Source organism: Lathyrus oleraceus, chromosome 5 (assembly GCF_024323335.1).
Source record: "Lathyrus oleraceus cultivar Zhongwan6 chromosome 5, CAAS_Psat_ZW6_1.0, whole genome shotgun sequence".
Lineage (NCBI taxonomy): Eukaryota > Viridiplantae > Streptophyta > Magnoliopsida > Fabales > Fabaceae > Lathyrus > Lathyrus oleraceus.
In genome coordinates this window covers 250,076,635-250,103,516 of record NC_066583.1, presented here as the reverse complement: position 1 = coordinate 250,103,516, position 26,882 = coordinate 250,076,635, and positions in this window count along the sequence as shown.

Genomic DNA, 26,882 nt, shown 5'->3' with positions numbered 1-26,882 from the left:
GGACCACGGGATGAGCTTCATTGATAGTTTCTAGAGGAACCGTCTTCTAAGTGGATTGTATAATGCTAGGGGCGCCTTCAACTGGAGGTGTGAAGCTGGGAGGTAAACCGAAGACTGGCCAAGTAGTAGGCGTTGTCCTTGCAGGTTGGGGTTCAATCGTAGGACCAATGATTTCTAAAATGATCGTTGTTTGGGTGTCCAACTTGGCCTTAATGACTTGTAGTATCTCCATGACTTGACCCGTGTTTCCTCGTAGGTCCTCAAGTTCTGAGCTTACTCTCTCCAATTCTTGTTCTTGATCTGCCATTCTTTGAAGAGTGTTAGATCTGGTGTTGTAGTGGTGTTGGGGACTCAATGTGGAACTGGAAGAAAACACAAAAATGAGTTTTTTGTTTGAAGAATGAAATGGATGCATATATGGGTGCATTTTGTGTGAATCTCTTAGTTATCTTTGTTATTTATTCCAGCAATGTTAGAACATATTGAATAAGAATAAAAGCACAATAATTGAAACCCAAAATAACAACTTCCATTAATTTAAAAATCAAATTCGAATACAAAATGATTTAACTTCAAGTACAAATGATTCAAATTCAAAGACAAAAGATTCAAATTCAAGTACAAGTAAACTTAAGCTCTACCTCAGCCCTTTTGATCATAGCAAGATTTGTGGTGAGCTCCTTCACCATTTTCTTGCAAAACTTGGCAAAATTGAAAACTTGAGGAGGCGTGTTTTCTGGACACATACACCAATCGGCTTCTTGGAGATTTTCTGGGAGTTCCAACATGTTAAGGTTAAAGAATCTAGCCAAGTTGCAGAATTTGCCATTCCATTCAACATAAAGATCTTGTAAATTCTTGATGACACATTGTAGCACCTCAAATTTGCACCCCCCATTTGTACATTCTTTTCATTTTTAGGTCATTAACATTGCATAGTACATTGCATTTCATCAGTCAAGACTGGTATCAGGAGAATTCATCTGTGCAAGAGAGCCAAGGTTTTTCCATGAGATAAAGGCCCTATGGTTGTTCTAGGGAGCTTGTGTGAACCTAAGGATCATTTTGAAGCAACTTGGCCAAGTGTTGAAGGCTCAAAGTACACAGTGCAGTTTCAGGTCATCTGGGGCCCATAAAAGTCAACTGCAAGTCAACTGAGGGCTAGGAGATGGAGAAATGGTTTGAGACATTTCATTCATGTCCCAAAGAGGTTTACTCATCATGTCAAACATCTACCTTGAAGATTTTGAAGCCAGATCAAAAGTTTCCCAAAATGGAAGGTGACCTGTAATTTCAAGTTTCCAAAAATGGCAAGTTTTTCGACCAACTTCAACTCAATTTTCCAACATCAAATAGGCTTCAAATGAAATTTTGTCCAACATTAAAGTTGAAGATCTTTCTCTCCCATTTCCAAAAAGTCCAAGATCATGAGCATCTGATGAATGGTTAAGGAGTTATGATCAAATCATGGCAAAGTGTGCTTGAAACATCAAATGGCCATATCTTTTGAACCAAGACTTCAATTTGAGTGCTCCTTTTTGCACCATTCTCCTCATGACATGAATTTTCCAAATACCTCATCACCTTGCATGAAATTGGAATATATGATCACTTGCTTATTCATGAAGTTTTTGAAGGAAAATTGCCAAAATCAAAATTGGTCGATCACATGCATGTAATTCCATTTCCAATGTGTGCATGGGCTGATTTGGAGTGGATTTGGGCCAGCTTGGTGCACTGTTCACGTGTGGTTTCCATGCATGAAGTGAAAATTCAAATTGGTGCATACACCTTGCATTCTTCTAATCTCAATTAGCTTTGGCCTAATCATGATTTCAGATTAATTAAGAGGAAGTATATAAGCTTAATTGCAACTGTATTGAAGAGAACACACAGTTTCAGATCTAGAATTGGAGTTTGGATCAAAAATTTCTCTCACAAAGAACTTCAAAATTCCACGCATGAACACCATTTCTCTTGGTAAATTGTTGGTCCTGGTGAAGTTTAGAGCAAGAATCAAGTGTTGCTTCGTCCAATTCGTGCCAGATTCATGCATGCTTGAAGCTTGAAGGTGTTGATGGCAATTTCAAATTAAGTTGGATCTACACGTTTCTAAGCCTCCAATTCTTCATCAATCATCACTATAAGGATCCTGGAGCTGATTTAGACCATTACAAGTGTTGAATCGTGTGAATCAAGAACCTGCTCTTCAAGAGGTGAGTTTTTTGACCTTCACAATTCTCAAATCCATGTGTACGTTTGTGTAGATCCTTGTTTGCTGATGAATCTGGTGGAAAAATCACATGAAATGATGCATTATTCGCTGAGTTATGTATGATTGAAGTTTGATGCACAAAAATGTTTTCTGTCGATTCTCTTTGATCTTGATGATTTGTGCTTAGCTATTAGTTGATTTGTGATCTCCATGAAGAGAGCTTTAAAATGATGTATGATTTGTGATTTTCTGGAAAATTCTGGAAATTTGATGGAAGCTCATGCTACTGTTCATCTTCTTCCTCATGAAGAAGATGAAGATCATCCTGTTAGCGACGGATTCTGGATGCTAGCGACAGACTCTGGTTATTTGACACGCTGGCCTAGGGCTTGTGTCCTATTGGTCCACGTTGTGCCTCACTTGCGAATTGGTTGGCTCACGTTTGTGTTGACCGTGCCAAATAAGCGCTTTGACCTGCCACGCATTAAATGAAACGGCAGCGTTTCATGCTTGGCGCGCTTCACTTTTTGAAAATGTACCGGGTTCGAGTCTGGCGTGTGCAATATTTCAAATGTTTTCAGCATTTTCACTTTTCCCTCCATATTTCATGTATGCTTCACATGTTTGATTTCAATTTTTTTTCCAACTTAGAAAATCCATAACAAATTAAAAAATGACTCAAATCACTCCCAATTTTTTGCAAAATAATCCTTGTGATGTCTAGTTTTTTATGATGATGAATTTTGAAGTTGTGCATGGCTGGATTTCTGTTTGTGCTATACTCTTTGAACATAGGTGCCTTTATGACCTTGCCTTGCTCATCTCATTGTGAAATGCTTGATTTTAATCCAAATTGCTTAAAATTTTGCATGAGTGTTCTTGACATGTTGCTGGACCCTTGAGGCTTGATTGTGCATTTTCCCATTTACCATTTCTGTTTTATGGACATGTTTGCATGGTGTGACAATTTGTGTCACACATTTGGTTGTTCAACTTGTGCCATTTAATTTCCATGTCAAATGATCCTTGATGCTTCTTCCGTCTTTCATCTGTGTCTGATCCCAGTCTTATGCAGTGTTTGAGCAGTCTTTAGCAACCTTTCTTCTATTCTTTCTGAGCGTGGATCCCGTCGAGTACGACGGATGCGTAGGGGTGCTAATACCTTCCCTTCGCATAACCGACTCCCGGTCCCATCGTTCTCTGGTCGCGAGACCATGTCCTTTCCAGGTTTACTTCGAGCGTTTCCTTTCCCTCTTTTGGGATAAATAACGCACGGTGGCGGCTCTGTTGTTTCTCTTTCCCGCCGGTTTTTCGCGTAATGCGACAGCTGGCGACTCCACTGGGGACTATCCCGAGAAGTTGACCTCTTGCTGGTCCATCTTCCCTAAGCGAGTCAGTCCTAGCGCTCTTTAGGATAGGGTTTGGTTGCTTTTACTGCTTTATTTATTGCATTTATGATTATGATGTGATTGTATATATGTGCATTATATGTTTGGATTCATCATATTTTCATTGTGCTGGCTGTGTCTGTTTCTCTGTGGGGTGGGGGTTACAAGAGGTAAAAGGCCCAATACCCAGGCTATGAGTGAACTCTATGACACCTAGGAATAGAGTGATTCATGGGAAGCGGGTGGTATTGCGCCACTTAGCGGAACGTGGTATCACGAGCAGTTCAGATCCTGATGGGGTATTATCGTTGCATACATCTGGTGTGTACATGATGATATTCTTGAAAGGGTTGTTTATCCTGCGTTTCTCTTGACCTTACCCTGGCCTAGATGACACCCGTGAGTGAGGAGGGACTGAATCATTATAGGTACCGTTGGTGACTTGATCTGTTGGTGACTCTTGCTTCCTGTTGGTGACTTGGTTCTGAAGAATGGGTTTCAGATGACTTTGGGTTCCAGATGACTTGATTTGTGCTCTCCGGTTCCGAATTCAGGCCGAAGCTTTGAACCTGTGCCTTGAGATACACAGCCAACCAGTCGCGTTTGCATCATTTGCATCATAGCATGTTTATTTTCAATAAAAATAATGCAATAAAAAAAATCAAAAAAAAAAGAAAAGAGAAAAGAAAAAAAGCTAATCTCCTCATGCATATCATTTCTCAGGTTCATTTAGGAGTCTGTTCACTGTGAGAGATGGCAACCATTCCAGAGTTGAAGAGGAAGACTTGCACCTACAGTTTTCACCGTGAGCCATTGACATCTTTGATAGAGTTGAGCAATCTTGTGACCGGCGGTAATCAGAAGGTGTTCGTTGATCAGTATGGGGATATGTTGACACTGTTGAAGATGGTGGTAGATCCAGTACCGTTGCAGACTCTCCTACAGTTTTATGACCCAGAGCTCCGTTGTTTCACTTTCCAGGATTATCAGTTAGCTCCCATTCTTGAAGAGTATTCCATCCTGATGAATGTCCCGATCAGATATCAGGTTCCCTTCTTAGATGTGCCAAAGGAGGTGGATTTCATAGTCATTGCCAGAGCTCTTTATTTGAGTATCAAGAAGTGAGTGACAATTGGAAGTCGAGTGGTGATGCTGTGGGGTTGCCTTTGAAGTTCCTGGTGAGGATGGCTAAAGAAGAAGCAAAGAAGGGAAATTGGGAAGCTTTCAACGCTCAGTTGGCTATCATGATCTACGGAGTTGTGTTGTTCCCGAGTATGCCTAATTTTGTGGACTTTGTTGCTGTCACTATTGGAGGAAACCCAGTTCCTACCTTATTAGCTGACACTTATTATGCTATACATAGCAGGCATGGTAAGGGTGGAGCTATCAGATGCTGTCTCCCGTTGCTACTCAGATGGTTCTTGTCTTTGCTGCCAACCAGTGGACCTTTTGTGGATGCTCAGAACACTCATAAGTGGACTCAGAGGATTATGTCTCTCACATCCTATGATATCAAGTGGCAAGCTTACAGTTTGAATGTGCGTAATGTCATCATGAGTTGTGGAGAGTTTCGTAATGTGCCACTCATAGGGACTAAGGGTTGCATCAATTACAACCCGGTTCTTTCTCTTCGTCAGTTGGGATTTGTTATGAATGGAAGACCGCTAGATGCTGAGATAGCTGAGAGTGTGTATTTTGAGAAGCGGAGTGACCCAGCTAGATTAGAGCAAGTGGGAAGAGCTTGGAAGACTATTGGTGTCAAGGATGAAGCTGTGTTAGGGAGGAAGTTTGCTATTGCTATGCCTGATTACATTGATTGGGTCAAGGAGAGAGTTGAGACTTTGTTGTTACCCTATGACAGGATGGAGCCATTGCAAGAGCAACCACCTTTGATCCTTTCTGAGAATGTGCCTGCTGAGCACTACAAACAAGCCTTAATGGAGAATCGTCGGTTGAAAGAGAAGGAACAAGATACCCAGATGGAGCTTTACAAGGCCAAAGCTGATAAGTTGAACTTGGCTCATCAACTCAAAGGCATGCAAGGTGAGGATGCTAGTAGATTGAAGAGCAAGAAGAGGTCCTATGAGGAGGTAGAGACATTGTTGAATGAAGAACACCGTGAGTGCTTGAGGTTGCAGAAAGCTGAAGCTAATTACCAGAAGAAGATACGAGATTTGGAAAAGCAGCTTAGGGACAAAGACATTCAATTGAAGAAGGAGGTAGACCTAAGACATGCATCAGAGAGCCAGCTTGAAGGAGAAGTTGTGGAGCTCAGAAGACAACTGAAGGAGAAGCTCACCCCTCTTCCTGAGTGTTCAGAATGTGACCTGTTGATAGACCAGTGCTAGTATCTGAAGACTCTCATTCCTGGAGGACATCTTTCTTAGCTTGTATCTGTTGTTTATGTTGAGAATCACCTCCAGGATTTTTGGATGGGATTCATTGTTGTACTCTGGTCATTTGGATCTTTGCTGGAATAATGTTGTATGATCCTTGTTGCTCATGTCTATAGATGAAATTGTTGATGTTTCACCTTGTGCTCATTATCCTGTATAGGTTGCTTCTTTGTTGTTTGTATTGCAGGGTGCCATTTCTTGAAAGATGAATTGGGCTCTTGAATGCCTGAGAAATGAACATATCATGTGCATCATACGCATCATTAGCATCATACACATATCATTTTGCATTACAGGTGTTCTTGAACGAGATTTCTCACTCTGGTTCCTTTCTTAGGCAAGATTGTTGATCAACGTCCGCACCGCTACGCTACCAGACTGAATCAACAGAGGAATATGGATCAAGTTCAGGCAGAGTTAGCATAGACGAGGGCTAACATGGCCCAATTCATGACCATGATGCAAGGGGTCGTTCAAGGGCAAGAGGAGTTGCGTGCCTTATCCCAGAGACAGGAAGTTGTGATTCCACCTGCCAGCCGTGCTTCACCAGTAAGTGTCCCTGTGAGTGATAACGTCGTTACTGCTACTACTCCCGTCAATGATTATGCCGTGGGTGATGAATTGAGGGGTATCAGAATTAATGGACAGCCTCTTGCTGCAAAGACTGTTAATGTCAGAGCAACCCGTGCTCCAGTGCGCCATCCTGCTCCGCTGGTTGACAGGCAGGAAGATATGTTCACCCTGCTCAGTGATGAAGACGATGTGGGAAGAATTGAAGAGAGGGACAGAAAAGTTGATGCCCTAGCTGAGAAGATCAGATCTATGGAATGTAGAACTCTTTGGGGTTCGATGTTACGAATATGGGCTTGGTGGATGGATTGAGGATCCCTTATAAGTTCAAGGCGCCATCTTTTGACAAATATAATGGCGCTTCTTGTCCTCGCACCCATGTGCGGGCCTATTACAGAAAAATCTCCGCATATACTGACGATGAGAAGATGTGGATGTACTTTTTTCAGGATAGCTTGTCTGGAGCTTCCTTGGATTGGTACATGGAGCTGAAAAGAGAATCCATCAGAAGTTGGAGGGATTTGGGTGAAGCCTTCTTGAGGCAGTACAAGCACAATATGGATATGGCTCCGAGCCGAACTCAGTTACAGAACTTGTGTAAGAAGTCTGGAGAGAGCTTCAAGGAGTACGCCCAGAGATGGCATGAATTAGCTGCAAGGTGCAACCTCCTATGCTGGAGAGGGAGTTGACCGATATGTTCATCGGGACTTTGCAAGGAGTGTTCATGGACCGGATGGGGAGTTGCCCGTTCGGTAGCTTCTCTGATGTGGTTATCTGCGGAGAGAGAACAGAGAGCCTCATTAAAGCAGGAAAGATTCAGGATGCTGGTTCTTCGTCTTCAAAGAAGCCATTTTCTAGGGCACCTCGTTGGAGGGAAGGTGAGACTAATGTCGTACACAGTCGTAGAAATATGAACAGAGGGCAATATCGTCAGGTTGCTGCTGTGACCATCCCAGCACCTCAACCGCGACAACAGCAACAACAAAGAGGACCACCACCACCACCACCACAACAACAACAGCAACGTCCATTTCAGCCGAGACAGAGAATGCCGGATCGTCGTTTCGACCCGTTACCTATGACATATGCTGAGTTGCTGCCCGAATTTCTCAGATTGGGGTTTGTTGAATTGCGTACAATGGCTCCGTTGACGAAGATACATGTTGGGTATGATGCCAACGTTCGTTGTGACTTCCATTCCGGTGCACCGGGGCACCATATTGAGAACTGTCGGGCTTTTCATCATAAGGTCCAGGATTTGATTGACGCCAAAACAATCAAATTTGCACCTGTGCCTAATGTTGTGAACAACCCTATGCCTCAGCATGGTGGGAATATGGTGAATAATATGGAAGGTGAGGAGGCCTTGGATTTGGTAGTGGATGTTGATGAGGTTCAGACATCGCTGTTTGTTGTGAAAGAGCGTCTGTTGAATGGGGGAGTGTTCCCGGGCTGTGATAAGGGCTGTTCAGATTGTGGTAATTCAGAGAATGGTTGTGACAAGTTGAGGGTTGGTATCCAGGGTTTGATTAATGAGGGTTGTTTGCAGTTTGCTAGGGCTGTGAAAGAATATGGGATGGTGTCAACTGTCACCATTTATTTCAAACCGTCTGAGGGTTCTGGACGTGGCCAGAGAAATGTTAATGCACCCACGACTGTTGGTACCCCAGTAACTATATCTGCTCCAGTAACTGTCAGTGCTCCTAATACTATTGTTGCTTCTGGAAGAAGGTCTGTTGAGAATAGTAGAGCAGTGTCGTGGAAATATGACAATGCTTACCGTAACAACCGAATGTCGGAAAGTCAGATCAGATCAGTTAATCAAGCTCCAGTGACAATTGGTGTGCCAATCAAAGCTCCTGTAACTGTGGGTCCAATTGTGGACAATGTGGGGGACCAGGAGGTTTCACAAGGAGTGGTCGTCTGTTTGCACCGCAGACTTTGAGAGACAACAATGCTAAGGCTCTTGCCAAAGCGAAGGGTAAACAAGCTGCGGTTGAGGAAGAACCTGTACAAAAGGAGGCGCCTGAGGGTTTATTTGAGAAAGATGTGGAGGAGTTTATGAAGATTATTAAGAAGAGTGACTACAAGATTGTAGATCAGCTGAATCAAACTCCATCCAAGATTTCTATACTCTCATTGCTACTGTGCTCTGAGGCACACCGTAATGCCTTGCTAAAAATGTTGAATTTGGCTTACGTGCCTCAGGAGATTTTTGTCAACTAGTTGGAGGGTGTTATTGCTAATGTGAGCACAAGGCACGGATTGGGGTTCACAGACTTGGATCTGACGCCTGAAGGTCATAATCATAATAAAGCCCTGCATATCACCATGGAGTGTAAAGGCGCAGTGTTGTCTCATGTGCTGGTGGATACGGGTTCCTCGTTGAATGTGTTGCCCAAGAAGATTCTGAGCAAGATTGATGTTGAAGGGGTTGTTCTCACGCCGAGTGATCTCATTGTTCGTGCATTTGATGGACCCAAACGGTTTGTTTTTGGTGAAGTCACGTTGCCAGTAAAGATTGGCCCGGAGGTTTTTGATATTATCTTTTATGTGATGGATATCCAACCAGCATATAGTTGCTTATTGGGGTGTCCCTGGATACATGGGGCTGGAGCAGTGTCGTCAACTTTCCATCAAAAGTTGAAGTATGTTTGGAATGGTCAGGTGGTGACTGTGTGCGGCGAGGAGGACATTCTGGTGAGTCATTTATCCTCTTTCAAGTATGTAGAGGTGGATGGCGAGATCCATGAAACTCTGTGCCAGGCATTTGAGACCGTTGCTATTGAGAAGGTGGCTTTTGCTGAGCAGAAGAAGCCAAGTGCCTCAATTGCATCCTACAAGCAAGCTGTGGAGGTTGTCAACTCGGGCAATGCAGAAGGCTGGGGCAAGATGGTTGATTTTCCCGTCAAAGAAGACAAATTCGGTATTGGTTATCAACCTCTGCAGGCAGAGCAGGGTGAGCAGAAAGGGCCGAGTACCTTCACTAGCGTTGGGCTGATGAATCATGGTGACGTCTTTGCAGCCGGTAGTGAAGACTGTGACAGTGATTATGATGTGGACAGTTGGGTGCGCCCGTGTGCTCCAGGGGAGTCGATCAACAATTGGACAGCCGAAGAAGTGGTCCAAGTTACTCTTCAAACAGAGTAATTTTCTTTTGTTTTTCATTTTGCACACAACCCTACGTTCTGCCCAGGCGTAGTGGTTCATTGTAGGGCCTCATCATGTTTTTCAATGATATCATTAATAAAGGACGTTTTGCAAACAAATTTGTGATCCCTGTCTTTCTGTTTTTGTTTTTCACTTTTAAAAACAATATAATGGCAATGTTTTTGTTTTTGTGACTTTCTTGAACTCTTTTTTCTAAAATAAAGCATTAAACATGCAGAATTGATCTTACGGACTCCACTATAAACAGTTCTGTTATGGCTCAGTATGATTTCAATAATCCCATCTACCAAGCTGAAGAGGAGAGTGAGGAAGATTGTGAACTCCCCAAAGAACTGGTCAGATTATTGAAGCAGGAGGAAAGGGTCATCCAACCTCATCAGGAGGAGTTGGAGATTATTAACCTTGGTACTGAGGACGCCAGAAGAGAGATCAAGATCGGGGCTACTTTGAAGGAAGATGTCAAGAGAGGGCTGATTGAGATGCTGAGAGAATATGTGGAGATATTCACCTGGTCGTATCAAGATATGCCTGGGTTGGATACAGATATTGTGGTGCACAGGCTACCTCTCAGAGAAGATTGTCCTTCGGTAAAGCAGAAGCTTCGCAGAACTAGTCCTGATATGGCTGTTAAGATCAAGGAAGAGGTTCAGAAGCAGGATACGGGTTTTCTGGAAGTGACCAATTATCCCCCGTGGGTGGCCAACATCGTTCCCATGTCGAAGAAGGATGGCAAAGTCAGAATGTGTGTCGATTACCGGGATTTAAACAAAGCCAGTCCAAAAGACGACTTCCCATTACCTCACATTGATGTATTGGTTGATAATACTGCTCAATCCTCGGTTTTCTCTTTCATGGATGGATTCTCTGGCTATAACCAGATTAAGATGGCGCCAGAAGACATGGAAAAGACGACATTCATTACACCTTGGGGCACGTTCTGCTATAAGGTGATGCCATTTGGGCTGAAGAATGCCGGTGCTACCTATCAGAGGGCTATGACGACTCTTTTTCATGACATGATGCACAAAGAGATTGAGGTGTACGTGGATGATATGATTGCGAAGTCGCAGACAGAAGAGGAGCACCTGGTAAATCTACAGAAGTTGTTTGAAAGACTGAGAAAGTTCAAACTGAGGCTGAATCCAAACAAGTGTACGTTTGGAGTAAGATCCGGTAAGCTGTTGGGTTTCATTGTCAGTGAGAAAGGGATTGAGGTTGATCCAGCAAAAGTGAAAGCTATACAAGAGATGCCTGAACCGAAAACTGAAAAGCAGGTTCGTGGGATTTTAGGGAGATTGAACTACATCGCACGGTTTGTATCTCACCTAACTGCCACGTGTGAACCGATATTCAAATTGCTAAGAAAAAATCAAGCAATCAGGTGGAATGATGACTGTCAGAAAGCTTTTGATAAAATAAAAGAGTATTTGCAGAAACCTCCAATCCTTATACCTCCAATTCCTGGGAGGCCTCTGATAATGTACCTGTCAGTGACTAAGAACTCGATGGGGTGTGTATTGGGACAGCATGACGAGTCTGGTCGAAAAGAGCATGCCATATACTACCTTAGCAAAAAGTTTACCGACTGTGAAATAATATATTCGCAGCTCGAGAAAACTTGTTGTGCTTTGGCCTGGGCTGCTCGCCGACTGAGACAGTATATGTTGAACCATACTACCTTATTGATTTCTAAGATGGATCCAGTGAAATACATCTTTGAGAAGCCGGCTCTCACCGGGCGTGTGGCTCGTTGGCAGATGATTTTAACAGAGTATGATATCCAGTACACGTCGCAGAAGGCCATCAAAGGTAGTATTATGTCAGACTACCTTGCCGAACAACCAATCGATGATTATCAGCCGATGATGTTTGAATTCCCTGATAAAGACATCATGTATCTGAAGATGAAAGATTGTGAAGAGCCTCTTGTCGAGGAAGGACCGGATCCTGATGACAAGTGGACATTGATGTTTTATGGGGCTATGAATGTGAATGGCAACGGTGTTGAGACTGTGCTTATTAATCCAAAAGGTGCTCATATACGTTTTTCTGCCAGACTGACTTTTGATGTAACCAACAACGAGGCTGAGTATGAGGCTTGTATCATGGGGATAGAAGAAGCCATTGATCTAAGGATCAAAACTCTGGACATTTATGGAGATTCCGCTCTAGTGATTAACCAGGTCAATGGAGATTGGAATACTCACCAGCCGCATTTGATTCCTTACAGAGATTACACCAGAAGGATACTGACTTTCTTCAAGAAGGTGAAGTTGTATCCTGTCCCCCGAGACGAGAATCAGATGGCTGATGCCTTGGCTACTTTGTCTTCTATGATCAAAGTTCATTGGTGGAATCATGTGCCACATGTTGCGGTGAATCGACTCGAGAGGCCTGCGTATGTGTTTGCAGCCGAGTCTGTTGTTGATGAGAAGTCGTGGTACTATAATATCAAGAATTTCCTCAAGAGACAGGAGTATCCCGAAGGTGCGTCAAAGAATGGCAAGAAAACCCTGAGAAGGCTAGCTGGAAGCTTTTATTTGAATCAGGATGACGTGTTGTACAAGAGGAACTTTGACATGGCTCTGGTCAGATGCGTGGATAGACACGAAGCAGACATGTTGATGCAAGAAGTCCACGAAGGATCTTTTGGTACCCATGCTGGTGGTCATGCAATGTCCAAGAAGTTGTTGAGAGCCGGTTATTATTGGATGACTATGGAATCCGATTGTTTCAAATACGCTCGGAAGTGCCATAAATGTCAGATCTATGCCGATAAGGTGCATGTACCACCAAGCCCTTTGAATGTCATGAATTCGCCTTGGCCGTTCGCGATGTGAGGCATCGATATGATTGGGAAGATTGAACCTACTGCCTCTAATGGACATCGCTTTATCCTGGTTGCGATTGACTACTTCACCAAGTGGGTGGAAGAAACCTCCTATGTTAATGTTACCAAACAGGTGGTTGCCCGGTTCATTAAAAAGGAGATTATCTGTCGTTATGGGGTTCCTGAGAGAATCATTACTGACAATGGTTTGAATCTCAATAACAAGATGATGAAAGAGATCTGCAAAGATTTCAAGATTGAACATCACAATTCTTCTCCTTACAGACCAAAGATGAATGGTGTTGTAGAGGCGGCAAACAAGAACATTAAGAAGATTGTGCGGAAGATGGTCGTGACGTACAAAGATTGGCATGAGATGTTGCCTTTCGCTTTGCATGGGTACCGTACCTCAGTGCGTACGTCGACCGGGGCAACCCCTTACTCCCTTGTGTATGGTATGGAAGTTGTCCTACCTGTTGAAGTGGAGATTCCTTCTCTGAGAGTCTTGTTGGATGTCAAGCTAGACGAAGCTGAGTGGATTCGAACAATGTTTAATGAGTTGAGCCTTATCGAAGAAAGGCGGTTAGCAGCTGTGTGCCATGGGCAGTTGTATCAGAGAAGGATGAAGAAGGCATTTGATCATAAAGTGCGTCCTCGAAGCTATCAGACTGGTGATTTAGTTTTGAAGAGGATCCTTCCTCCCGGTACAGATAACAGGGGCAAATGGACTCCGAATTACGAAGGTCCATATGTTGTTAAGAAGGTTTTCTCTGGTGGAGCCTTGATGCTTACAACTATGGATGGTGAGGATTTTCCGTCCCCTGTTAACTCAGATGTAGTCAAAAAATACTTCGCATAAATTGACCCGCTGGACAAAAAGAATAAAAAAGTCCAGGCAAAAAAGGGCATCCCGGTGAACCAAAAAAAAAAGAAAAAGGTTCGGGCAAAAGTTAGGGATAAAGAATGAAAAGAATATGTACACCCGGTAAGTCGAAAACCCGCAAGGGCGGCTTAGGCAAAAATGGGTATCCCGGTGGATTGAAAACCCGAAAGGGCGATCCAGGCAAAAGAGGGATTAAAGCGAAGGCTACAGTCTGAGTTATTTGTACTTCATCGCGCTTCAGTGTCTACCATCTCGAAGGATAGGATCGGTCCAATCATTCTTCTCAGAAAGCAAGGAATTTGGGGGAAAATTGAGGATCTGTGAGTCATAACAGAATTGGAATTAGTGGATGTCGTGTTCACATTGCCATTAGGATAGATTTTTTCCTTTTGTGCGCAATTACCTCTTCCTAGGAATTGCTTCCTGATGTATTCGCCTTTTCAGGCCCATTTTCAATCAATAAAAGTCGTTATTCAGATAAATTGCTCTCTTGTTTTTAGTTTACTGTTTTGTTTGCAAAAAACGTCCGAATTTTTGATAAACATTGCATATAAAAACATGAAGGCTAGACAATAACGTGCAGGAAGATAAAACATTTGAAAATCATTTTGAATATTGAGTACACTTGAGTGTGTCTTGTCCATACAATCCCCTGGGGCATGTGTGTCTTGTTATTTTGCAGGTTATCATCTTTGATTGCTGGCTAGAGTAGATAAGCCATGGTTTGTTCATGGATGTTTCAACACTGTCCGGTAGTATGAGAGGTTGGGTTGTCTAAAGCAAGTCCAGGACTTGTCTCCCCAGCATAGTCAAGATCAGGGATTCCTCAGCAGGGTTGAGGATGTTTCCCCAGCAGGCTTGAAAGTGGCTATTTCCCCAAGCAAGTCTGAAAGCTATTAGATTGTTCTTCCCCAGCAGTTGGGTAGTGTGTCCCTCAGCAGTAGGTTCAAAGGCTATTCTATCCCCAGCTAGTCTGAAAACTGTTGGTCCCCACTGAGTCTGAAGGTTGTTGTATCCCCAGCGGAGGTATCAGTGAGTAGTTCGTTCCTCAGCAGTCGGGTATGAAGGATTGTAACCCTCAGCATGGTCGTGAAGGCCTTTCCCCAACAGGGTTGTGAATATTCTCTCCAGCAATTTTGTGTTGATGGTTTTCCCCAGTGAGGTCCCCAAGCGGATCATGTTCGGTGAAGATTGTCCCTGGTAGATTTTATCCTGCCCGTGGGTTGGCAGTTATCCCCAGTAGAGGTGAGCATTGGTTGTTTCCCCTAGCAGAGTCCCCCAGTGGATTGGATTCAGTGAAAGTCGTCCCCGGTGGGATTTATCCTTTCTCCAGCAGCAATGCTAGTCCCCAGCATGGTTGAGAGGTTTATTTCCTCTTCGGTCCCCAGAGTATCAGATCAGCGGAGCACCCCCAGAAGTGCGTCTCCCCACAGAGTTGGAGAATCTAATCAGAATTGTGTGCTCGGCGGAGCGACCATCATCATTTGCATCTTGCATGTAGTAATCATTGCATCCTCAAATAGCGTAGCATTCCCATTCAACATGGAGCATTACGCCATAGAAAAATTCAAACATATGCATTCATGTGCTAAACCTGACTGGCAGTTATCCCCAGCAGAGGCGGACCATTGTTCAACAATCCGCATGGCACATTTGCTACAATTGCTCTTGACAGACAGCATTCAGGGTTGATGATTCCCCAGAGAGGGTTATTTCCTCACCCATCAGTGAAAGGAAAGCTTGACTCCCCAGTGTAGTCTCCGGCAAGTGATTGGCCTTGTCCTGACATGTGCAGATGTCATCCTTGCGGTACCAGTAGGTGTCGTGTTGATCCCCGTGTGGGTCTTGTTTTGGTGTCCGTAGACATCATCTTTCGATGTTCGTAACATCAAATTTATTTCTCCATTCATTCGTTGATGTCTGGTCACCTCTCCGTTGGTGTCGGTAAACGTCGAGGTTTTCCCCATTCGTCCGTTGACGTCTGGTGGTATCCTTTTCCATTCATCTGTGGATGTCTGGTCACCTCTCCGTTGGTGTCGGTAAACGTCGAGGTCCTCTCATTCATTCGTTAATGTTTGGTTGAGCCATCCCATTCATCCGTTGATGTCTGGTCACCTCTCCGTTGGTGTCGGTAAACGTCGAGTTTTTTCCCATTCGGTCGTTGACGTCTGGTGGTATCCTTTTCCATTCATCCGTTGATGTCTGGTCACCTCTCCGTTGGTGTCGGTAAACGTCGAGTTTTTTCCCATTCGTTCGTTAACGTCTGGTGGTATCCTTTTCCATTCATTCGTGGATGTCTGGTCACCTCTCCATTGGTGTCGGTAAACATCGAGGTCCTCCCATTCATTCGTTGATGTTTGGTTGAGCCATCCCATTCATCCGTTGATGTCTGGTCAGCTCTTCATTGGTGTCGGTAAACGTCGAGTTTTTTCCCATTCGTCCATTGACGTCTGGTGGTATCCTTTTCCATTCATCTGTTGATGTCTGGTCACCTCTCCATTGGTGTCGGTAAACGTCGAGTTTTTTCCCATTCGTCCGTTGAAGTCTGGTGGTATCTTTTCCCAGTCATCCGTTGATGTCTGGTCACCTCTCCGTTGGTGTCGGTAAATGTCGAGTTTTTTCCATTCGTCTGTTGATGTCTGGTTGTATACCTTTTCCCAGTCATCCGTTGATGTCTGGTCACCTCTCCGTTGGTATCGGTAAACGTCGAGTTTTTCCCATTCGTCCGTTGACGTCTGGTTGTATCCTTTTCCAGTCATCCGTTGATGTTTGGTCACCTCTCCGTTGGTGTCGGTAAACGTCGAGTTTCTCCCATTCGTCCGTTGACGTCTGGTTGAGTCTTCCCAGTCATCCGTTGATGTCTGGTCACCTCTCCGTTGGTGTCGGTAAACGTCGAGTTTTTTCCCATTCGTCCGTTGACGTCTGGTGGTATCCTTTTCCATTCATCCGTTGATGTCTGGTCACCTCTCCGTTGGTGTCGGTAAACGTCGAGTTTTTTCCCATTCGTCCGTTAACGTCTGGTGGTATCTTTTCCCAGTCATCCGTTGATGTCTGGTCACCTCTCCGTTGGTGTCGGTAAACGTCGAGTTTTTTCCATTCGTCCGTTGACGTCTGGTTGTATACCTTTTCCCAGTCATCCGTTGATGTCTGGTCACCTCTTCGTTGGTGTCGGTAAACGTCGAGTTTTTCCCATTCGTCCGTTGACGTCTGGTTGTATCCTTTTCCAGTCATCCGTTGATGTCTGGTCACCTCTCCGTTGGTATCGGTAAACGTCGAGTTTCTCCCATTCGTCCGTTGACATCTGGTTGAGTCTTCCCAGTCATCCGTTGATGTCTGGTCACCTCTCCGTTGGTGTCGGTAAACGTCGAGTTTCTCCCATTCGTCCGTTGATGTTTGGTTGAGTCTTCCCATTCATCTGTTGATGTCTGGTCACCTCTCCGTTGGTTTCGTTAAACGTCGAGTTTCTCCCATTCGTCTGTTGATGTTTGGTTGAGTCTTCCCATTCATCCGTTGATGTCTGGTCACCTCTCCGTTGGTGTCGGTAAACGTCGAGTTTTTCCCATCCATCCGTTGATGTTTGGTTGAGTCTTCCCATTCATCCGTTGATGTTTGGTCACCTCTCCGTTAGTGTCGGTAAACGTCAAGTTTTTCCCATTCGTCCGTTGACGTCTGGTTGTATCTCTTTCTCCCATTCATCCGTTGATGTCTGGTCGAGTCTTTCCTAGTTGTCCGTTGGCACCTAGTTGTGTTTTCTCTTCCCATTCATCATCCTTCGATGTCTGGTCGTGGTTCCTTTTTCTGATAAAAATCAAATTCCCCAGTGGAATCGTCGGTAAACGTCTTGTCTGGTCCAGTGATACATATCGGATCCCCGATGGAAGTTGCCATTGGTGAACATTCTTTTCTTCACTTCATCCCCCGCATAGTGAAAATTTCTACGGTTCTTTGGTATTCAATCCCTGTGTACCTTGAAGGTCTGACAGCCGTTGCTCTCATCCGTTCAGGTTCCCAGTTGATTGAATAGGGGCAGCTGTAGCACCTCAAATTTGCACCCCCCATTTGTACATTCATTTCATTTTTAGGTCATTAACATTGCATAGTACATTGCATTTCATCAGTCAAGACTGGTATCAGGAGAATTCATCTGTGCAAGAGAGCCAAGGTTTTTCCATGAGATAAAGGCCCTATGGTTGTTCTAGGGAGCTTGTGTGAACCTAAGGATCATTTTGAAGCAACTTGGCCAAGGGTTGAAGGCTCAAAGTACACAGTGCAGTTTCAGGTCATCTGGGGCCCATAAAAGTCAACTGCAAGTCAACTGAGGGCTAGGAGATGGAGAAATGGTTTGAGACATTTCATTCATGTCCCAAAGAGGTTTATTCAACATGTCAAACATCTACCTTGAAGATTTTGAAGCCAGATCAAAAGTTTCCCAAAATGGAAGGTGACCTGTAATTTCAAGTTTCCAAAAATGGCAAGTTTTTGGACCAACTTCAACTCACTTTTCCAACATCAAAGAGGCTTCAAATGAAATTTTGTCCAACATTAAAGTTGAAGATCTTTCTCTCCCATTTCCAAAAAGTCCAAGATCATGAGCATCTGATGAATGGTTAAGGAGTTATGATCAAATCATGGCAAAGTGTGCTTGAAACTTCAAATGGCCATATCTTTTGAACCAAGACTTCAATTTGAGTGCTCCTTTTTGCACCATTCTCCTCATGACATGAATTTTCCAAATACCTCATCACCTTGCATGAAATTGGAATATATGATCACTTGCTTATTCATGAAGTTTTTGAAGGAAAATTGCCAAAATCAAAATTGGTCGATCACATGCATGTAATTCCATTTCCAATGTGTGCATGGGCTGATTTGGAGTGGATTTGGGCCAGCTTGGTGCACTGTTCACGTGTGGTTTCCATGCATGAAGTGAAAATTCAAATTGGTGCATACACCTTGCATTCTTCTAATCTCAATTAGCTTTGGCCTAATCATGATTTCAGATTAATTAAGAGGAAGTATATAAGCTTAATTGCAACTGTATTGAAGAGAACACACAGTTTCAGATCTAGAATTGGAGTTTGGATCAAAAATTTCTCTCACAAAGAACTTCAAAATTCCATGCATGAACACCATTTCTCTTGGTAAATTGTTGGTCCTGGTGAAGTTTAGAGCAAGAATCAAGTGTTGCTTCGTCCAATTCGTGCCAGATTCATGCATGCTTGAAGCTTGAAGGTGTTGATGGCAATTTCAAATTAAGTTGGATCTACACGTTCCTAAGCCTCCAATTCTTCATCAATCATCACTACAAGGATCCTGGAGCTGATTTGGACCATTACAAGTGTTGAATCGTGTGAATCAAGAACCTGCTCTTCAAGAGGTGAGTTTTTTTACCTTCACAATTCTCAAATCCATGTGTACGTTTGTGTAGATCTTTGTTTGCTGATGAATCTGGTGGAAAAATCACATGAAATGATGCATTATTCACTGAGTTATGTATGATTGAAGTTTGATGCACAAAAATGTTTTCTGTCGATTCTCATTGATCTTGATGATTTGTGCTTAGCTATTACTTGATTTGTGATCTTCATGAAAAGAGCTTAAAAATGATGTATGATTTGTGATTTTCTGGAAAATTCTGGAAATTTGATTGAAGCTCATGCTACTGTTCATCTTCTTCCTCATGAAGAAGATGAAGATCATCCTGTTAGCGACGGATTCTGGATGCTAGCGACAGACTCTGGTTATTTGACACGCTGGCCTAGGGCTTGTGTCCTATTGGTCCACGTTGTGCCTCGCTTGCGAATTGGTTGGCTCACTTTTGTGCTGATCGTGCCAAATAAGCGCTTTGACCTGCCATGCATTAAATGAAACGGCAGCATTTCATGCTTGGCGTGCTTCACTTTTTGAAAATGTACCGGGTTCGAGTCTGGCGTGTGCAATATTTCAAATATTTTCAGCATTTTCACTTTTCCCTCCATATTTCATGTATGTTTCACATGTTTGATTTCAATTTTTTTCCAACTTAGAAAATCCATAACAAATTGAAAAATGACTCAAATCACTCCCAATTTTTTGCAAAATAATCCTTGTGATGTTTAGTTTTCTATGATGATGAATTTTGAAGTTGTGCATGGCTGGATTTCTGTTTGTGCTATACTCTTTGAACATAGGTGCCTTTATGACCTTGCCTTGCTCATCTCATTGTGAAATGCTTGATTTTAATCCAAATTGCTTGAAAGTTTGCATGAGTGTTCTTGACATGTTGCTGGACCCTTGAGGCTTGATTGTGCATTTTTCCCATTTACCATTTCTGTTTTATGGACATGTTTGCATGGTGTGACAATTTGTGTCACACATTTGGTTGTTCAACTTGTGCCATTTAATTTCCATGTCAAATGATCCTTGATGCTTCTGATTTTTTTTGTGATGATCATGTTGGATGTGTTGAATGCTCATGAATTTTTCCAGAATTATTTGAATCATTTCTGTTTTGATTGGGAATTTTCATTCATAATGATCAAATGTATACCTTGAATTGATCTTTGACTTCTCTTGCCTATTACATGAACTTGCCTATTGATTTTGATTTGGTTCTTTTTAGGACTTGTTCTTGATTGAATAAATATGATTCATGTTGAATATCAAGTTCTGTTTTGGATTTTTGATCCACTTTTGACCCTAGGCTTTGACCTAGTGGTTTGGACTTACCATTTGAGTTGTGAATTTCAGGTTCAAGTATGCATCTCCATGATTGATGTTGCTCCTTCATTTGAGCTTGGGCATTTGTTGTTGTTGACTAACATTTATTATTTTGTAGGATCTTTGAATGATGAGATCTTTTGAGTTGCTTGCCTCTTAGGCCTTGTATTGTTTGATATTGACTGTTGACTGTTGTCTGAATTCTGTGCTGATTGGTTTAGTTGTTTCCACAGGTACCTAAGTTGCTTTAAGTTCATTTGAACTTTGCTTTTCTTTGCTTGTGGTGGGCATACCACTGAGGTATAATTCCTTGATCTTCATGTAGTCTGGAAGACCTGTCATGTTACTTTGGCAGGCATCTGTCTGAAGTCCTCCTTAAGAGGCAATGTTTGTGGTTGTTTAATTTTGTGCCAAGCAGGTTAAGTCCTCTTAAGAGGCAATTGGCAGATAAAAGGGATGTGCAATCCATCCCCTACTATTCAGTTGTGTCATTCACTTTGCTCACACCAATGTGTTGATGCAATTTGAATAAGAACCCAAGATCTTGTTGTGTCAGTCATGTGGAGAAGAGTTCCTACATTCTGAACTCCCACACTTTCTATTTGATTCAAGCTCTCCCAGGCCAGGGATAAGAGCTATGAGGCATAACCCTTATCTCCATTTCATCTGCTTCACCCTAACTCTCAATGTTAGGGTTAAGAGTTAAAAACACCCCATTCCAGTTGGCTTGTTTCTACAACCTAGCCTTGTATGAGCCACTTGTTTGCATATAGTGTGTGTGCTTGTGTTTGATTATTGTGTTGTTTAGGCTAGCTTGCTTCCTGTGCAAGTTAGGATAGAGACCTCAACATAGGGATTGTATGCATGACAACTTCTAGGCTCGAGTCGTAGTCTCCCTAGTAGCTTGTTATCTCCCTTGTCTCTGGTTAGGTTAGAAGTTCTTTCCCTGTTTAGGGGAACTACGTCGCCCTGATCCTCATGCCAGATGAGGTACGTAGGCAGGAGATGAGTTGATCTCTCCGAGCGCCCTTTTTCTTTTTCAACCCTTTGTGTGTGTTTGGAGTCTGAGATAAGTCCAGCGATTGGCAGTTGGTTTCCTGTGTCTTGTTTGCTTGCTGGAGTCTGACGTAAGTCCAGCGATTGGCAGTTAGTTTCCTGTGCGTGTTTGTTGGTTCGGAGTCTGATGTAAGTCCAGCGATTGGCATTTGGTTTCCATGTTTGCCTGTTTGTGTGGAGTCTGACGTAAGTCCAGCGATTGGCAGTCGGTTTCCTGTGTGGGTTTTGTTTAGCGTGCGTTAGCCGAGCTACGAGTGCTCTGATTCTTCCTCTGGTTAGAGAAGATACGTATGCATAGGATGCGATATCCTAGCGAGCACGTTTCCCTGTTTCCCCGAACTACGTCGACTCTGATGTTTGTGTTTGACAAACTCCGTAGGCCCAGGATGCGATATCTTACCGAGTCCCGCTTCTTCCGTCTTTCATCTGTGTCTGATCCCAGTCTTGTGCAGTGTTTGAACAGTCTTTATCAACCTTTCTTCTATTCTTTCTGAGCGTGGATCCCGTCGAGTACGACGGATGCGTAGGGGTGCTAATACCTTCCCTTCGCATAACCGACTCCCGATCCCATCGTTCTCTGGTCGCGAGACTATGTCCTTTCCAGGTTTACTTTGAGCGTTTCCTTTCCCTCTTTTGGGATAAATAACGCACGGTGGCGGCTCTGTTGTTTCTCTTTCCCGCCGGTTTTTCGCGTAATGCGACACACATTAATCTTCATCTAGGGCCACTCTAGCCTATTTATACATCCTTTTCTAATACACACAGTCATTCTTTAAGAGCAAGTAGGCTGCATCACCTTCTTGGCTCTCCAAAACTGCAAACCTCATATTAGCTTCTTCCAACTGGTACTCGAGGCGGTGACAGTTTCTTTCGACTTCTTCTTTCTGGAGTACCTCGCGAGCCAACTTATTTTTGCACTTTTTGAGAGTATTCTTCAGTTCACGGATATGTGCTTCAAAGTCGATCTTAATTTCCTTCTTTTCCATAAGATACTTATCCAACATTCTTCCTAACTCACAAATTCTATATTCAGCTTTCTTGAGCTCTTTCTTTTTGTTCCGGATCACTGATGTGGAACCTATAAGGATATGATCAAGATCATTCTTCTGGTCTTCCAATAATCTGGCTCTCTTGTTACTATCCTCAAGCTCCCGGGCTTTCCCCTTACGTTCATCCTTCAAATTTTGATTTTCCAAGACAACTCGGTTCATCTGAATTTGTAACTCAGTATTCTCCAATTAGAGCTCTTTAACCTTAGCTTTGAGTTTATCCATGTCCTCAGGAAGTATAGGTTTTGGCTCAGGAACCTTAGGGAAAGATGAAGCATAAAAGATAAATGGCAAATGGATTACTTCAACTATCTCTTTCACACATCGAGTGTAAGGTTCTTTGACAAGAGTGTTCCTTTTTCTGAACTCTTTACCCTTTCTAACAATCTTCAGCCAAGCCTTCTGGATCGTTCTTACATCAGGATTACTTGCTTGGATGTCAAAAAGCACAAATAGATACAAGTCTTTTTCTTTAGGAGGACCATCCATGGAGTAGCCATGTTGCATTCGAGATACCATAGGGTTATAATTAATGCAACCCTTAGTCCCTAACAACGGAACATTAAGAAATTCCCCACAGCTGGCAATGATGTCGGGGTTTCCCATTCTCAGATATACCATCTGATGGAACTTGCAGTGAGAGAAGCTAGTCTTTGAGGATATTTAAGCTTTTTCGCCACAAAAGGTCCTTTTTGGGCATATGTTGCATGAACCAAGTATAAAGCAAAGGAGCACAACATAACAAAGTTCCACCCTTCTTTTCATGTCGAGCGTGAAGGGCATGGTAAATGTCAGCTAAGAGAAATGGTACAGGATTGTCAGAGAGAAAGACTTTTATGGCTACATAATCCACAAATTTTTCAATGTTTGGGAAGAGCACGATCCCATGGATTAACAGAGCCAACACATCATAGAATGCCTTCCAATTTCCTTCTTTTTTGAACTTCAGAGCTAATTCTTCCAAGAACCTCATGGCAAAACCTTTGAAACCCCCCATCTCGACCCAATTGGCTAGAACAGTTGGGACATTGATACTTATGACTATGGTTATCTTCTTTGGGCCCAGTTCCTCTTCAAGATTTGGAAATGGATTGAAATATTTCAACTTTAGACCCACAATTATCTCAACTTCTTCCAAAGTAGGAGCTAGTTGGAAATCAGCAAATGTGAAACAGCGTAGAGGCGGATCATGATATTGTGCCAAAGAGCTAATAATCCCATAGTCAACTTTCTTAGTCAGGAGACTCAAAATTTTCCCATAGTCTTTTTCGAAGTCATCACGCTTATTGAGAGTCAAATCAGAGATCAATCCTTTCAGATTGTCAAGCTTAGGTTCCTTGTACTTAAGTGAGAAAATGTTTCTTCTTGGAGTTGTCATTTTCAAGTTCTCAATTCCTAAAACAAATAAGAGACAATTAAGAGTTTGCTTTTTATGATGTTGATGCAATTAGGGGTGTGCATGGTTCAAAACCCAAACCAAATTGAACCAAATATATGGATCAGTTTGGTTTTTAAAACCACTTTGATAAAACCGGTTTATATTTTTTAAATCGGTTTATGTTTGGATCGGTTTGGTTAATAACCGGTTTGTACTAAAAAAATTAATTTTTGTTTGGATCAATTTTAAAACCAGTTTTTTATTTTCTTTAAAAAAACAGTTTTATAAAAAAACAATTTAAAAAAATTATAAAAATAAATCAGGTTTAGAAGAAATAATTTTATAGCAAAAATAATTTTAATTTCTTTAACCTGCCTTTTTATTTCAACTAGTTTTAAACTTAGTTTATGTTAAAAATAGTTATTTAAAAAAACTACTTTAAATTTAACTCTTATAATCTCCACAAACAATATCATAATCTCCACAAATAATATCTTGATTAAAAACATAAATAATTTCATTGAATTTGTTACTAGATTAATTAACAACAGTAAAATTCTTCAACCTACACTATGAATATAACAAAATATGAAACATGAAGAATCTTTATGTTTTTTCCCTTCTAGTTCCATAAGCAATTAATCAGCTTCTTTTGCAATAAGCTTAATGCTGCATAAAATAAAATGAAATTACAAGAGTGTTAGCATATTCAAAAGTGAAAACAGTGAAATTACAAGTCTATTTTACATTTTAAGACATGGACGACCCGATTTCTAAGACCATGTCTAGAACAAAATCTAACTCAAACTCATTATCTCAAAAAAGAATATATTCAAGTTAAGGAGCCTAGTTTAAAGTACAAAAATATGAGACCCGTGTAAGAGAAGATTCAGTAACACATTAAGTCAAAACAAATCACGCAACAACATAAACCCACAAGTGCAGAAAATGCACATATAATAAATTGAGTAGAATATGTAAAAACAAACTTTAGAATTCTTTACCGTTAAATCATCTTCGAGTGTAACAGATGTTGAAGAGGTTGAACAGCTAGCACCATCTTCCGTATAAAGTAATTCTACAAAACATATAAAGAGATTTCATTATGCCTCAAGTATAATAAATAATAATACATTAGCGAATATACTTAGTTATCATACCTTGCTCAAATCTCTCAAGAATATCAAAATCTTCATTTGTAATCAAGGAGGAAGATGTTCCTTTGAGCCAATCTTGGGTGCATATCAATGCTTCGACTGTTGTAGGTGTTAATGAGCTGCGATATGGATCAAGCACCCTTTCTCCTGCACTGAATGCAGATTCATAAGCCATTGTGCTTATAGGTATAGCCATCATGTCTCTTGCAATGTTTGAAAGGGTGGGATATCGGCCAAAGTTCACTTTCCACCACTCTATAACATTTATCTCCATGTTATGCTCTAACTTCTCTCCAAGATAAGTAGTTAACTCATTATCCGCAATGTCACACCCTTCTGAAATATAGAACTCAGCAGTTCCATAAGGATCACTAACACCACCAAAAACTTGCAACTCATCTGAATTACCTTGAGGAGGCATAAATCCAACACAATATTCCTCATAAATAGATTTCAAGCTAGACTCTAAATTTGCTTTCAAGGCGTCAGCATCATCCTTATTATAATATCGCCTTACCATCTAATCGACCAATCTAATCTTGCACCTAGGGTCGAATACTAGAGCAATCCACAAAAAAATGTTAAGCTTCTCATGATTTCCCCAATATTTATCATATTTCTTCTTCATTTTTTGAGCTACTGAACGTAGATGCTCATCTTCAGACGCACACATATCCACAATGCTCTTTCCAATACCCAGGATCTCAAACATATAAATATTGCTTGTCAAATAAGATGACCCCGATATGTGTAAGGTAGCATCATAAAATAACTTCAAGAATGGGATGATTAAGTTAATATGATTCGAATCTTCTTCTGTTGGAACACCTTTCCCCTTCTTTGTCAACTCATTCACATACTTTTTATCTCGAAAATTTAATTCTTCAAAGGTCCTCTCATGTTTTGATGCGGATACTAACATCAAGTATGTTGAGTTCCAATGACTCTCAACATCTATCCAAACTAAACCTTTATAATCCATGTTTTCCTCATCAATACATGCCTTGAATTTAGCAAGCCTCACAGGAGAAGATCTAACATACAACATAGTATGACGGATTCTACCAATAGAGCCATCAATGTCTTTCAAACCTTCTTTCACAACTAAATTCAATATGTGCGCACAACACCGCATATGAAAATGGTTTCCACTCATAACTAAATTATTCCTAGACAAAAGCCTTCTCTTGAGACGCTTAACCCCAACATCATTAGATGAAGCATTATCAACTATCAAACTAAGCACACGGTTTAACCCCCAACTGTTCAAGCACATCTCCATTGTTGCACAAATAGCATCCCCTATATGACTTGTGACTTGACAAAAAGTTAAAATCTTCTTCTGTAAGTGCCAATTATTGTCAATGAAATGGGCTGTCACACACATATAACTCAACTTTTGACAAGAAGAAGTCCACATATCAGTAGTGAGACAAACTCTTCGACAATTCAGAGAGAGAAAAAATTTCAAAATCATTCTTTCACTATCCCATAGTTTCAAGACATCACGCGCTAGTGTTGTGCGTGAACAAATCTGAAATCTTGGTGATGCGAGACTCATAAATTCATGAAAAGACTCATGTTCAACCTTCCGAAAAGGAATCTCCATGTTTATGAACATCTTAACCATTTCCCTTCTAATGGCTTCTTGGTCAAACTTGACAATTAAAGGAGAGCCAACATGTTCTTCAACACTTGTCGTAGAAGATAATGTCCTTTGCCTCTTGTAAACAAGGCATCTCGATACATGAGCATGCATGGAACTAGTTCCATTATTATACTTAATTTTCGTGTCACAGTATTTGCACGAAGCTTTTTGTTCTTCTTCTGACGATACAATGAAATGCTTCCAAACCTCTGAACGATTCCTTCGCTTCTTAGTGTGAGGAGGTGGCATTTCATTAGAGATTGTAGGTGGAGGGGTTGAAACTGTATTCTCGGATGTTGCATAAGTTGTACCAACATTAGTCATCTTGATTCTGTTAAAAATAGGAAAACTAATTATGATAAAAAAAACACAATAAAAAAACACACAATTGACTTTATTTTAAAACAAACATTTACATTTATCCACAACTCCAATTTATGTT